Here is a 15,536-nt window from a genome sequence, read left to right as displayed (position 1 = left end):
TTGTGCAAGCAAATATGCTTGAAATAGGCAGTGACTACATATACTTACAAAAGATGCCTTGAACTCTGCTGAGTCAGTATTGGCTGCACGCAAATTGTCCTTGAGGATTTTGATTGTTCCATAAAGTATCTCCGGGACTGTTAGGAACACTGCACACTCTCCTTGCTACCATTAAATGAAATGATGCATTGCATACTGGATGAGAAATGCTGAAAAATTGGCTTAGTTTGAAGGGGGAGATTCTTGCACAAGTCTGGAAATTGAGCAATTTTGAAAATCCATGGTAACAAATGGTTTGTCTAAATTGAGCAATACAGAATGCATCTGAACTAAAGACCCACACAGAGATAAAAATCCCTTCTGCATATAGAAAACAAAGAAAAAAATCCCACAAAATAACACATTACAAAGTACTTACAGCTATTTGCTCTTCTAAAGTAAAAACTACCAAAATTTTAAAATCACTGTAAATATGGCTTGGATTAAAACCAAAACAAAACAAAAAAAAATACACACCACAAAGATACAGTTAAAGCTTAAATTCAAATCAAAGTTCAAAGAGAATCCATCTTTACAATTGATAGAGAAAAATTCAAACATTTAAAAGTGAATAGTTAGGGTTTTAACTAAAAAATTAAAAAAAAAAAAATCATGCTCAAAATGAAACTTTCTTTCCAGTTATTCATGAAAAAGAACAGGGATGAAGAGTATAGAATCTCTCCACTTGCACTCCTGTTTAAAATGTGTTGTCAGCTACTATTAGATCACAGACGAATTTCAGCAACTGAAATTTCTCCAGTAATGCAATCTCTTTGTTCTTGACTACAACTGTAAGATTTGAAAACCATTCAAGTCCCTTCTAACGCTCATCTCAAGGTTTAAATGTGATGTACATTAATAACATGCATGAAATCAGATGTACATGTAAAATAGGATCCTTATAACATATGCATGTAAACCACTAAAGGAGTGTATCAGTCATTGGTTTAAAAAAATTTTGCATTAGATCAGAATAGATGATGATTAGACCACAGTGCTGAAAAAATGGAAAAAGAAAAAAAATGAGAAAGCAGTGAAAAAATATTTGGTTAAATTAATAGCATCCAAGTTGACAGGAACTAATGCAGTTCACCCTAGGGTACACAGGAAACTAGCCAATGCAATCCATGAGTCATTAATGCTTATTCTGGACAATTTGTTGAAGATCTAAAGAGAAGTTTCTAAAGGACTGGTGAAGGGCAAACTTCATGGGTATTTCCAAAATGAGGAAAAGGGCCCGGAAAATTATATATCGGCCAGCCTAACTTCAATGTTCAGAAAGATACTAGAGCAAATCACTTAAGAGTCAATTTAAAAGGACCTACAGGATAATAAAGGTGATAAAAAGCAGCCAACATGGATCTGTAAAGAACAAATCACTTCAAAATGATCCAATTTCCTTCTGTGACAGGATAATGGGCCTAGCCGATAAGGGGGAGGCATTAGAGACAATCTGTCTTGACTGTAGTAATGCACTTGGATGCTGTCCCTCAGGACACTCTGATAAGTAAACTAGAAAATTTGGTTTTGATGAAAACAACAGAAGATGAGCACAAAGCTTCATGTGAGTGCAGTAATCAACAGTTTGCTGCCAGCCAGAAATGCATTTTAAGAGGAGTTCTAGATGAGTATATTCTGGGCCCAGTTCTATCCATATTTTCAATTATGACTTGGATGATAGGATTGAGTAAACACTTGAAATATTCACTCATAAAACCCGAGAGATTACATATAACTGAATATCTGGACAGAATCTCAATTTGATTAAAATAAATCAGTTGTAGTAATTTCACAAGCCACTGTGGTTTGGAAGATGCCCAAAACATTATTTTGCAGCAAAACAGCAATGTAGAATAATTTTCTATAACCTTTGAGAATGCAATACTGGTCTAAGGACCATCAAGTCCTGCCTTATGGCTTTAAGCAAAAGTCTGCATAGAACTTTATACTTTTTCTTACATGTTCATATTAAATTAACTAATTTTGTTTGATGTATAATAAATGTTTCTACTGTCCTGAAGTAGTAGCCACAGGAAATGGACTTGGAGAATCACTTGTTTTATTTTACAACCCTTCATAAAACGTTTCCTTCACTTCACAACTTCTTTCAGCAGTATCTTAGACTGAAACGTATTTATATTTTCTGATGTGTGGTTTTTCAAAATTTTGAAGCAGTCACTGCGCCACACTGAAGCATATAGCTGAAATTTTCTGATGTAGGAAAAGCAGAAAATAGAACCAATCAGTAATTTACGTAAATTACTATTTATACAATCAACCCATACTGGCATAGCCTAAATTTCCTTCATATCAAAGTAAATCTGGTCTATCCAGTAATTTTGGCATTAGGTTGCGCATAGATTTGAATATGGAAAACATTCATGCTTCATAGATATTCAGGTAAAATACTACTGGTATTGTAATAAGAAATACGTTTATGAAGACTTGCTATATTAAGTTACTGATATACATTTTGTCTTGAAAGACGTTATAAGCTTATTTTTCAAGAAGCTGCAAGTCCTCCACCTACTTTTACCCCAACTCATTACAGAGCTTGGGTGAGTCACTTCAACTTTCTTTCTATTTAAAAACAAGCGATAATTCTTCCTCCATTTACCTCCCTGTGCTGAATAATTAGTTAATCTCTGTGCAATTATTTCAAGCTGCATAAATGTGCTAAATATTGTTATTAGCATAACCCAAGCTGGGTAAGATAGAGAAAAAATACCATTGCATACCTTCTATCATATCAAATTGTTATGCTTTGCAGTAAAAAAAATAGCTGGCTTAAAGTGAGATGGAACAGTGAAAGAAGCAGCTGTATTAAGTTCTAAAAACAGAAACCAGAAAGGGACTAAATAGAGATATCAACACAGCATTGACAGCTTGTCAGGACAGAGAGGAAAAATAGGCATGACCCAGTCAGCAAGACAACCACACCTCCAAGACAGACAGCTCAGCTAGAAACAGATAAAAACCTTTAACAAATGTTCAGAGTCATCTCAGTCATTCATTTAAACAGGGAATCCCTAAACCCACAATCTTAAGCTATTTGTAGCAAGTAGGAAACTTGATAAAAATTTGGAAATTGCAGAACTGCAGAGATTCCTCTAGAACAGCTGCAAAGGAGATTATGGAGGCACAGAGTGTAAAAGATGAAAGCACAAACCCATGCACCACAATGTAAGGGTAAAACAGTATTTCTGCAGCTAACATCGTTCTTTATAATGTCTGGCAGGTCATCTACTTTGGCAAACCTTTATTTTTCACTGTCAGAGATTAATAAAAAGAGAGGGAAAGAGATAAAGGCAAATTAAATATCAAATATTTCTGAAAGTGGAAAGTGCCTCTGATTTGGATGCAACTTTAAAATCTTATTCCACTAAATATGGTATGCCAAACCACTGCTGGAGCACATTGGAGGGTGAACAGTGACATGTACATTACATACACAGTCCCCATGTTTGTTACCACACATTATTTTTTTTTTTTTCTGTAATGGCACTTAAAATCCTAGGCCCCCTGTAGTCAGGGAGATAAGTAACACATTTTTTTATTTACAAAGGTATGTTAATGTGTTCTGCTAAAAGTCTAATGGGTCCAGATACAGCGAGGAAGCATCCTGAGTTAAAAAGATCAGTAATTGTTCAGCCAGCCATGGGATGAAGAATGGTCAATCATCAGAGAAGGATAGGGATTTGGAGATTACATTGCACTATACTAAATTGGGTTTTTAACCTGTCAATGACAACTTCCTGTTTAGCATTTCCAAAGGTGGGTTTTGGGGTTTTTTTTGCAATCAATAAAATGCTAGAGCTTGTTGTCTTTTTTACCCCCTAAAGTAAGCTAATTTTAAGGTATTTGTTAATAATAAACAGTATTTCCATAGAAACTTTGTAGATTTTTCACTGCTTAAATCTTCAATTTGACAACTTGTACAGAGAGAATCAGTATTGGTAAGGTTGAAAAACCCTATTCTCCAAGGGCACACATGAATGACAGCCATACAGATTCATAAAGAAATCAACTAACAAGGGCCTGCGGGTGACCCAAGAATAGATCAACCATCAGTTGGCTTATTCAGATACATGCACACTATATATTCACCCTAGGCTAGGGTTCCAAAAGACTTCAGCAGGCCAAGATAACGAGCATTTAAACATAGATTTGGGGCTTGAACATCCGTTGCAAGTCTGTTAGGACTTGCATCTAGCGGTTCTGAATTCCTGCTTTTCCCTCTGGCGACCAGCTTTACCCTTTCCACCCATTAATTCCACTAGAAGCTGTGGAGCAGTACTCTAAATTGAGAAATTTTAGCTGTTAAAGCACATAAGGGGAAACAGGTTTATCCTTTGCTGATTGCTCAAGTAAAGGATTACTCTCCTTGGAAAAGAAAATCTGTATAAGAAATTATAAACTTAGTACAGTCTAAAAGTGTAAATTATTTCCCTTTTGTCTCCATAGCATGAGCTATACACTCAAATCCTAACCCATCCTACAGCATCCTCCAAGATGGGAAAGAACCTGGCTTTCTTCTACCTACCTGGTAAGTCACTGAAAGTACTTTCGCTCACTTCTGCTAACCTGAAGTATTTTCTTTAGATCATGGTCATCATGACTGCCTTCAGAACCCATTTCCTTTCGAACTAGGTCTTGGGCTAAACAACCAAACAGACTTCAGAAAGTAAAACCTCCATGAACAAACCTCTAATCCTTTCCTGTATCAAAATAAAAAATAAGTCAGCTTTCATTTCCCTGACTACAGGTGTGTCTGGGAAGGCACTTCCAGAGGTCATGGAGTTAATAGAATGGGTTAATATGTTCCTACTGACATGCAGAGCGTGATTGGCTGAGCCACTGCAGCAAGAAAAGGACCAGTCATGCCAGTCACACTTCTGTATTCAGGAAAAAAGGCAGAAAACAGAAGGGAAAACGTCCCCTCTCTCTCAATTTGCTCAAAGATTTCAATTTAGAAATCATAAGGTAAAAAGAACCATTTTTCAGCTCAAACACATGGATTTTCTCCTAAATTTTGTGCCAAATTCCAATGCACCATTTATCTAACTAGAACAGGTTTCTAGAATAAAATGGTGTAGCTGATATGCAAAACCAACAGCATGACAGGCTCACATCTAAGACAGCAAGTAATTTATTCCTAACCGATTTATGAGTGTACACCAATTGGTTAAAGAACAGGTGATTTAAGTCTGCAAGATCAAGGGATCTTTCCACTGCAGTCTAATTCCAAGCTGATTTACACAGACACACACAGGTGACATTAGAATCAAATTATTCATCTCCAGTGTAAAAACAATCTCTTAAACTATATTACACAAAATGAGAATATGAGCAAAATAAGAATGTAAACTGCCTAATAAATACAGAAATAAGAAAAATACTAATATCAAAAAAGAGGTACAAGGAGAATCGCAAAACTAACCTGCATATCCTGGCAGTGATTTTTTTTCACAAGGTAGCTAGACCAAATACATTTGGAGGACCATTAGTTTCCACTACACATTGATAATAAAATTAGAAAAACAAAGAGAAGGACCAAAAATCTGGGTATGGTAAGCTAAACTTATAACTTTTATCTATTAAAAAGAATGCAGAGCCAAGGCAGATTTTATTAAATGCATCTATTTGGGTACTTATAAACAGCAGAAAGCATACAGGAAGATGTGGAACAAAGTGGCTGCTTTTGTTATTTATTGGAAATTATATTTGGGCAAAGAAGACTAATGGATTTTTGTGACTGTAGCTGGAATTAAAAGTTAATTAATGCTGAGAAACTCTCAGGGTGAACAAAGATATTTGTTGGAAAAGCTGAAACAAGTAGTATGCCCACATTCAGTAAAATAAAAAGCAGAAAATATTGCTGAACCAGTGCAAGAAATGACCAAGATTATCAATGAGGTAAATTCTTGAAACAGAATACCAAGATTGAGCAGAAAGAGGTACAAGGGAGAAGGGGGAGAGGGAAGTGAGCATAGTTTTGTGTGATGCCTAAAAAAAAACCTAGAATGCCTAGAAATAAGACAAGCCATTGCCATAAAAGGCACTGCTGCATGACAAAAATCAGTAGGTCAAATAGGTCACAGGAATACCACTGTACCGTAAAAGTCTGTAGAAACTAGTAAGATCAATTTTCTAAGTGGGTATAAACTCATGAGAATTTCTGTGGATATAATTCCCAAACTAGACTAGCACTTAGTACAAATAGACTAACGCTGTTGTACAAGTAGATTTCCCATTAGGAAAAGAATATTTAGTGCACATTGTTGAGAAAGATAAAAAAGGCAGGAGTAATGTGAAACAGTGTTTTCAGAAACAATACTTTCACAGAATAAATGTTTCTAATACAATGTGACTGACTGGATATCCATCATTTAACCGGAAATATGCGAAGATTTAGGTTATTCAGTGTTCAGTTTGCTATTTACCCTTCTATAAATAACAAGTCTAAATTATTTTAATGTAAGCATTAGTTTTAAATTTCCTTACATTGTGATTATTTTCAGAAGTAACCATATGACTATGGCAAAGTTTTATACTCTAGATACATATTCTCGAATTAGTGGGATTTTTTTTTAATCAAGAAATAAATGCGCAAATCCATACACTAGTATCTAGACACCAGTAGTAGACACTGAGTTACAAGAAGTATCAACAACACAGCATTTTGTACCTTCCCCCTGCCCCCTCCCCTTTTTTAATAAACTTTGGGTTTAGTATTAATCTGCATGCTATGGAAAGGCAAGCAAAACAACGTAACAACTCTTATTTTCTGTTTCCTAGTATGCAAGGACACAGTCTGAGGAAGGTAGGCCTTATTTTAATACTTTAAGAGGTTTTAGATGTGCATGACAACATAGTAGTCTCATGACCAGACACTAGGGCTTCCGATCTATCAGGGAATTTTAACAGCATAGTGTATTTTCAAAATATAGCATAAAATTTCTAAAAAGTTTCACTTCAAAAGTTCTAGTAGGACTAAAACAATGTAGTTTGAACACAAGACTGAACAAACCAGAACAGCTGAAAGATTTGTCTATTTCACTCTGGTCCACTGCCTATGACAGCACCAAAGCAGATAAGAAACAGGAATGTAATACTAAGGCATTTTTGATACTTTCTCCAAGTATTCTCAAATCTCTGTTTGCTGCTCCAGGACTGCCTGACCTAAAGTCGTTCCTATGGATTTAGTAACTACACTTCTCCATTCTTTCACTGAGCCTCTGAAAACTTTTCTCATCCACAGTATTCTGCAGAAAGTAATTCCACAAAGGGTTCATGATACAATAAGAAACTTATTATTTTCTTATTTTGAAACTGCCACCTCCTAGCCTCACTTAGTACAAATGGAGCAATACATACAGCATATATAACAAATCTATGACATCCAATTACAAACACATGTAAATGAAGAAAAAAAAAAAATAGAGTTTTCTAGTGGATGTTTTAAAAAAAAAAATAGGTAAATGCTACATAACTTTATTTTAAAGTAATTTAAAGGAGGGGCAGGAGGAGAAACTAGTTCTACCAGCCCTAATGTGTTTCTAGTCAGGCACATCTGCTGGGTATCATGTTCTGTCAGTGAAGTATAAAGTGTGAAGAACACAAGTTTTAAGTCTTTAGATAACAGGTCCTCTACTTAAACCAACAATATATCAAGTTCTAATTATCTCTGTGTTTGTTTTCCCGGAAAATTAAATATTTTGCATGTTTTTTGTTGTTGTTATATAATGAATTACAAAACATATCTGTTACTTAAATATGCAGTCGAGCTCTGCTCCAGAACAGTTCATCTTCTGTGAAAACCTGCTTGTATTCAACAAAATAACAGTTCTTAATCAACCTTTAAGTGTAATGGCTAGCCTGGGTTTTGATAAGAAATTCACTGGTAAGATCATAAACACATCAATGTTTCTACAAATAAATATCTTAATACTAGAACAGTATGATATTGTTCTCTATAAAGCCAAAGATTAAATGACATATCATTAACTGTAAAATTACTCATTTGAACTGTAGTTAAGTGATAAAAATTGGCCTGAAGGGTCTATCTTGAGACGTGATATGCCAATGGAGTTGAATAAAGAAACCCTCCCATATTTTAGAATTTTCTTGGTAATGAATATGGAAGAACAGGGATCAGGTTAATTTTTTCACTCTAGAGAACTCATAATTTGTAGACATAAAATATGACACAAAAGCCTCTGTTGAAGGCAGAAGTGGCTGTGAAAAAGAAATGAACAGAAAACACCTATGAAGGAAATTTCTCCCCTCACTCTCCTAAGATATTTGTTAAAACGTATTTAGAGATCATTTTGAAGTGATATAATGAATCTTCTTGGTAAGAAAAAAGAAGTGAATTTTGGAGTAAATAACTTTTAAGAAATTGTGAATATATTTTAAACTGTTATAAGCCTCACTGCCAGGACTCCTGCACAACTAATACACAATGTCCTTTTCCTCTCTTCCTTTATATGCAAATTTTGCCACTTCCTTCCCCTCTATTCTACATCCTTCAGCTTTTGCTCTTCCAGAACTTCTGAGGTACTGTACAGTTTTTCTCCCTTTGTAAGAACAAATTCTAAATTCTATAATTACCAGGAAAGAAAATAACAGTTTACACCATGGTATTAGAGGATAATGCATAAAACAATGTTTCCTTCTTAAGCAGCATCCTATTTTCCATTGCTGTGAACCTAGTTGAAATCTGTATTAATTTCTCCATAATAATCCTTAAATCTCCTGAGGAGAAATCCTCTGGTGGAAACAACATTCATTCAGAAAACATCCATGTAAAGGAGGAATTCAAATCTCTCTACCCCTTTGACCCTGCCATGTTTATATTCTGCACTGATTTGTGCTGCTCAACTACCCAGACCTCCTCAGCTGATGGATGCTGCCTGAGACAAGGCTTGATCTCCATTCCCAGGCACTAGAGCACCAGCAGAGAGAACTGCAGAATTCACACTGCAGTCTAGAAAACATTTGGAAAGACTGTCTTGGTTCGGTTTCCTCTCTTTTACCCACGGCTTTCTCTTTTCTAACTCTTTTCTCTGTCATCTGCTTCTCAGGTATCACTTTCTTAAGTTTCTTCACTACAGGAGCATAAAATTGGTTGTTCTTTCTGTTCTATAGGAAATCTGCCTTCTGTTTCTTCCATGAAGTGGGGAGAACAACAGTGCAGATGTGAAGACGGTTTTGTGAAGGGTTTGGTTTTGGTTTGTTGTTAGGTTTTTGGTTTTTTGGGGTGGTGTGGGGTTTTTTGTTGTTTTGCTGTTTGGGGGTTGTTTGGTTTGTTTTTGATTTTGTTTTTGGTTTGTTTTTTTTTGAGGGGTGTTTATTTGTGCTTCCCCCCCCCCCCCCTTTTTTTTTTAGAGATAATTGCACATAATTTTCTCATAGCCCTGATCCACAGGAAATCTTTTTCCTCACCTGGCGCAGTTCTCATCTCCTCATAGTATTTATGCTTTGCCACTTTTGTGTAATCAAGTTTCTTTCACTATTAGCTGATTAATCTCTGCTTTCCTTGTTCAGAGTTCAGCTCAAAATGACACATTGTAAGAAAAACCTACTGAAAAATCTAATCCTTGTTGATAATTAACAGTAATGACTTCTAAAGGGAAAAAGCAGCAGCAAGTGAGGGTGAAAAAAAGAAGTGTTGGGGGTTTTTTATTCACAGTATTTATGTCTTAAAAATATACTGCATTACCCCAAAAGTTACCGGTTTATTTATTAAATCACAGGATGTCCTTATCACTTCTGACATCTAGAATCTGGCTACATTTAATTTTTTTAAGCTTACTGATTGTTGCTCTGCCCATTAAGTTTATTCTTCATATCTTTCTGCACACACAGAAACACATATATACACATATATATATTTATATACGCACATGTACACTCTAACAGTGTTGTCCTCCTTTCTCTTGAACTAAATCCAATCATGACTGTGGAGTAAGGGAAGAAAATGAGGGGGAGGGGAAGGAAAAAGAAACTAATGCAACATTTGTTCCACTGCCATTGTCATGTCTTTTTGTTAATTTCCCAAGTATTGTGAGACTCTCTCCCTCAGGTGCAATGTTCCCTGTAGAATGCAAAGAGTTGCTTCAAAAACAGCAGTATCAAACACCACCAGGATGGAGGGAATAGTAACTCATATTTCACAGTGAAAAGGGTAGAGAGGTTATTCTTACAAAATTCCTCCAGTTCGTTGGGAAACTTTGTTTTAACCCAAAGTAAAGGACTGTCATACACAAAGTACTTGTTCTTGGTTGTTTGTAGTTTAATCATACACAGCGTCAAGAAGATGCCCTCCTCAAAACAAAAAATTCAGAGCTTTTAGGAAAATGAAGTAACAGCAGATAGGTAGTAAGACAGATTCTTCATCTGTTTGATAGACAAACACAGGAAAAAAAGAGAGAAGGAAAGAAAGATCAGTACTCTGAGATCAGAAGAAAACTAACTGCAAAGAATGGTGAAAGAGACTTGTTTGAAGTTCTCAGATCTCTCATTGGTAAGTTTTTAAAACTGAAAGGAAACCTTTCTTCATTTTCCTCCCTCCCTTCTAGATCAAAATGAAGGTCCTTTGAGCAAGAAGCAAAACAGAACCCAAGGACACAGAAGTGTAACAAATCAATAGAAAGGTTGGGGCCAGAGTGAAAGCATGAAGATTATCAGAAGACAAAGGAAGAGTCCTGGAAAACTACCAGGGGAAAAATAAAAAAGAAGATTAAATAAGAGGGATAAAGTTTACTGTTAAAACTGGACCTTTTGTTTCTATTCCTACAACTGTTGCTTAAAATATCAAGGAACATACTTAGTCCCAATTCTACTGTCATTAATATTCTCTGTAATAGCATAAGAAAAACCCTCCAGCATTCCTACACTCATGGAGAAAATAATTGTTTTCAGTCGATTTTAATACGCATTTGGTAAGCTCTGCTATTTTCATCTTAGTGTGCATCCATATGCTGTCTTTTGGTACTATGACTGTCATCTGCATAATTGGCTTACATTTAAGTCAAAAACTTGACATATTTTAATGCCAAGTATATGGTTAAACAGTTCCTGACTGAATGTCAATTCAAATAAGTGGCACAGTTCCTCTCAGGTCTTCCTTATCTCAATATTTTTTTATTTAATCATCAAAGTTGTAATGCAGATGTAAGATGGTGGGGGTGGGGGTTGTGTGTGAAGATTTCCACAGTATTTCATCACAGAAGACAGTTGTGGCTAGTCAAAATAGAAGATGAGAAAGGGAAGTACTTAGTATTTGTTGTCTAATAGAGAATGACATCTATGACAAAAGAAGAAAGAATGCAAACATACAGATATCAAGAAAAGCAAAAGGAATACTTTAGAAAATAGACTTGTGATATATGCTGACCTCCACCATATGTAAAATCAGCAGCTTTGATGTTCAGACGTCAGTGTGCATGGGGGTGGGTTAGAAGGAAGAATCAAGAGGTCCTTCTGTTGTTCATCTAACTCAATGGGGAGGGAAATTTTTAATCCTAACATATCCCTTTCCTCTCAAATATCTCAATGAGGGCAGGCAAGTCACCCATTTCACCCTTTTTTTCCAAAAAGTCCAGCCTGAATTGTTAACTTCTGTTCATTCAAGTTTCTGCAAAAGAGTCATAGCCTTTGCGATTATCTCCTTTCACATAGAAATCTTATTTCTCCATAAAAGAATATATTAAGTTCTGATACTTCTGAGAGTAGAAAGGAAAAGTCCTTTTAAATACACCAGGGGATAGCTTGGCCAGTTTATTTCTACTGGTTCACCACGACAAACTAAGGGTTGTTAAATACTTAACATTTAGAATCTCACGTGAGAAGAATGAGTTAACTCAATGTACACTGTTGTCCTGGTTTCAGCTGGGATGGAGTTAATTTTCTTTCTAGTAGCTGGTACAGTGCTGTGTTTTGGATTTAGCATGAAAATAATCTTGATAACACACTGATATGTTAGTTGTTTAGTTTAGTGCTTACTCTAATTCAAGGACTTTTCAGTTTCCCATGCTCTGCCAGTGAGGAGGTGCACAAGAAGTGAGGAGCAAGCAGAGCTCCCTCCTCTAGCTAACTCAAACCAGCCAAAGGGATATTCTGTATCAGAGAATGTCATGCTCAGTACATAAACTGGGGGGAGTTGGCTGTGAGGTGACAAATGTTGTTGTTGGTTTTGTTGTTGTTATTATTTGGTTTATGTCAATTATTAAATTATTCTTATCTCAATCCATGGGTTTTACCATTTTTTTCCAGTTCTCCACCTGAGCAGAGGGGTTGGTGAGCAAGTGGTTGCATGGTTGTCAGCTGGGATTAAACCACAACAACTATGTCCACAGTCGAAGAACATCCAATATACAACAGAAAGTGGGGGCATTAATTTTATATTGCTTATATAAATAGCCTTTCTGAAAGCTTTCCTAATGAAGTCTTAACTTATATTTCAAATTCTATTATACCTTAGGCAATCTGACAACAGGAAATTAATACATTTAAGTCTTCATCCATTTGCTCTTCAATATCACCTGTTCAAACACGCCACACTTTTTTTCTCCTGTCTGTAAAGAACTGAGTGATAGGACAAACTGATATAATCACTGCTAACTAGATTTGAGTTGCACTAAGTATGTTAGTGAATCATGAATTATTTCAATAGTTAAAAAAATTATTTCTAAGTTTGTAAACCACATCATATAAGACTGGAGAAACATTTAGAGATTTCGTTTCACTATTTATTAAATGATGTTTTCTATCTTGAGACGTGATATGCCTTCAAAAAAAAAAAAGTGTAAGAAGACCAAATATTGATGGTTGATCAATATCCACCAAAATGACGACGTGCAGCTCAGCAAAGAGGAAATATCACAATGGTACGCCAATCTTTTGGGCTTATCCTGCACTTTATAAGATGGCTTAGCTGATTTTTCAAAGATTCTCAGCAAAATGAATGAAAAGCACTATACATGACAAGATGCTACAGACTATCCACCGACCAACTTTTTTCTTCTTTCTTAACAACAGTCAGTAATACTAAGAGGAACATCTTTCACCTCTTACTGAACAAGAAAGATACTACCTCTTCTTACAAGATCTTGCTTCTTACAAGATCTTGCTTCACTGAATTTAAAGTAGTTTTGAATGAAAGAATTATTACATTAATAACAGATGCTTAACAGATACATAACTTCTACCACATTAACATACTTTCAGCAAACCTATGTGTGAAGCCATCCCAAACTCATGCTGAGAAATGCTCTGCCTGTAATACTTCTTACATCATCACATCATTCCCTAGCTCTGGAGCAGTTTATCTCATACATAAATTCATAGTATAGTGGGAAAACACCCTGATAAAGAGGTGGGAAAACTTTCTTGTCCAATCAAGACAATCAGGTTTTGCATTTTAGCAAAATTATGAACAGACGAATCTAATGGGTTTGCCTAACTTCTAAACATGCATGCAAATTTTTGTAATAGGAGTTGATATTCTCTTTATTAAAGTATTTAAAACAATGTTGATAAGGAATCTTAAAGTATGTTCCAGAACAAGTGATACAGAACCTATGCATCAATCAGTGCCTAGGCATATCTCATAATAAATTCATTAAATATTAAATTTCCCATCTGTGATCACATTACTATAAGCTGTATTACTGTATGGAAGAGGAGTTTGTATATCTTAAAATGGCCAATAACCCCATAAAGAAAAAGACTTCAATTCCTCACTACCACTTCAGCACTTAAGTTAACAGCATTTCAGAGCTTGTTTCTCTTTCTGATGTCAAGGAAATGAACGTATTGCCAGGCTCCCACAAATGGGTATTTTCAAGTTTGCATAGCTTTGTTATTTCAAAACCAATTGCTTCAAACAAGGCAAAACACAGATTACTCATACTCATGCCTCCTGCTGATCTTGATGCTTTAAAAGAGAGGCTTTTAGACTTATGTAACACCAAAAAGTGCCGACATTTTCTGACTAGCAGAAAACATGCTTTTTTTCTCACATTCTTGTGCTGTAAGTCATGGATCTCACTGAATGTTTGTTATGGAACTTTCCAAGGAAAAGTCGAGTTTATAGCAAGCAGATGAAAATTCAGTAAATCAAAGGTCAGTAAAAATAGGGTGCTTGGAGGGAAATGTCTTAGAAACTGAGCATTGATATTGCTGAAGCAGGCACTCCTGGATATTTTGTTTCTGTACCAAATTACCAATCTGAATGCATAAATCTGTACTTAGCACACAAAACAGAAATGAAAATGTTATTTTTCTGACAATACCACAGTCCATCAGAAAAAACATTGCTGGTATCAAAAAGGACTTTCCAAAATAATGCAAATTTATGAGTTCGTGGTTGGTTGTGCATGTAAGACTTCTGTATTTAGCATCCACAAAATGCAGACCAAAATGGAAACACCAAGTAAGCTCCAAATATGCCTTTGGTTTTTCTTGAATCTTAAAAAAATATAAATAAATAAAAATTGATCTCTCTTAATAAATGCTGCAATTATTCATACTGAAGCGTATGTTAAGAAAGTATATGTTTTGTACACAAAAGAGAAAATTCAGCATGTTAGGCTGAGAAGTAGCATGAATACACCAACTTAAAGCAAATGGAGACTGATTTTCTCATCTTACACTTTAAATTTTTTATCTCAGGGCAAATTCAGCATGAAATACTACCAAAAGTTAAATTACTAGTTGAATTTTACACAAACTGTTAAAAACATTACAAACCCGCAGTGAATTTGGCCAGCTAAGATTTTGGTTCTCTCTGAGTTACATCACTGTCATGATGACATCATTCAGAAAGGTAAGGCAGTAAGCACATGCTAAGCACCCTAAATTCCTTTTAATTTCACCACTTACCAGTTGCTTTAGATGTCAAAAAAACCCCATTAATTTGTGTAGCTCCAGCTTGGTATTCACTATAGAAGTGGAGTAGCTAATACACAGAAGATAGAATAGGGATATGCTCTGTTCTCTTTCTTCCTGGCCAGCCAAAGCAAAAAAGGCATTTTTGGTTGGAGTTAGCAGATTCTACTTTTAATTTACATTATCATACCACAAAAACATAAGGCAAAGGATGTGAAGAAGTCTCAGAGCAGAAGCTAAATGCAGTATTGATGGGGCAGCTATGTGCAGCACCTTCCATACCCCAGAGGAATTCTTCAAAATTACCTTGCGCACAGAAAGTCTACATCTGAACCTGGGCTTAGTGCTCTTTCCCAGATTTGTTTTAAGCCCCACGTATTTGAGGGATTCTAGTTATAGTTATACTACCTATAGTTATGTGAGAACTATAAAAACATATAAATAACTTTATAGTTCCTTTAAAGAACTAAAAAAAAAAAAAAAAAAAAAAAAAGAGAGAGAGAAAGAAAAAAGAGCAAGAAATACTACAATTTTTTGAACTTTCAAACTTCTGGTGAAATTTATATCAGAAAAGAAAAAAGGCAGAACACCAAACCCCAAAC

The sequence above is a fragment of the Strigops habroptila genome, chromosome 9 (genome assembly GCF_004027225.2).
Source record: "Strigops habroptila isolate Jane chromosome 9, bStrHab1.2.pri, whole genome shotgun sequence".
NCBI lineage: Eukaryota > Metazoa > Chordata > Aves > Psittaciformes > Psittacidae > Strigops > Strigops habroptila.
Note: the sequence above shows the minus strand (reverse complement) of the source record.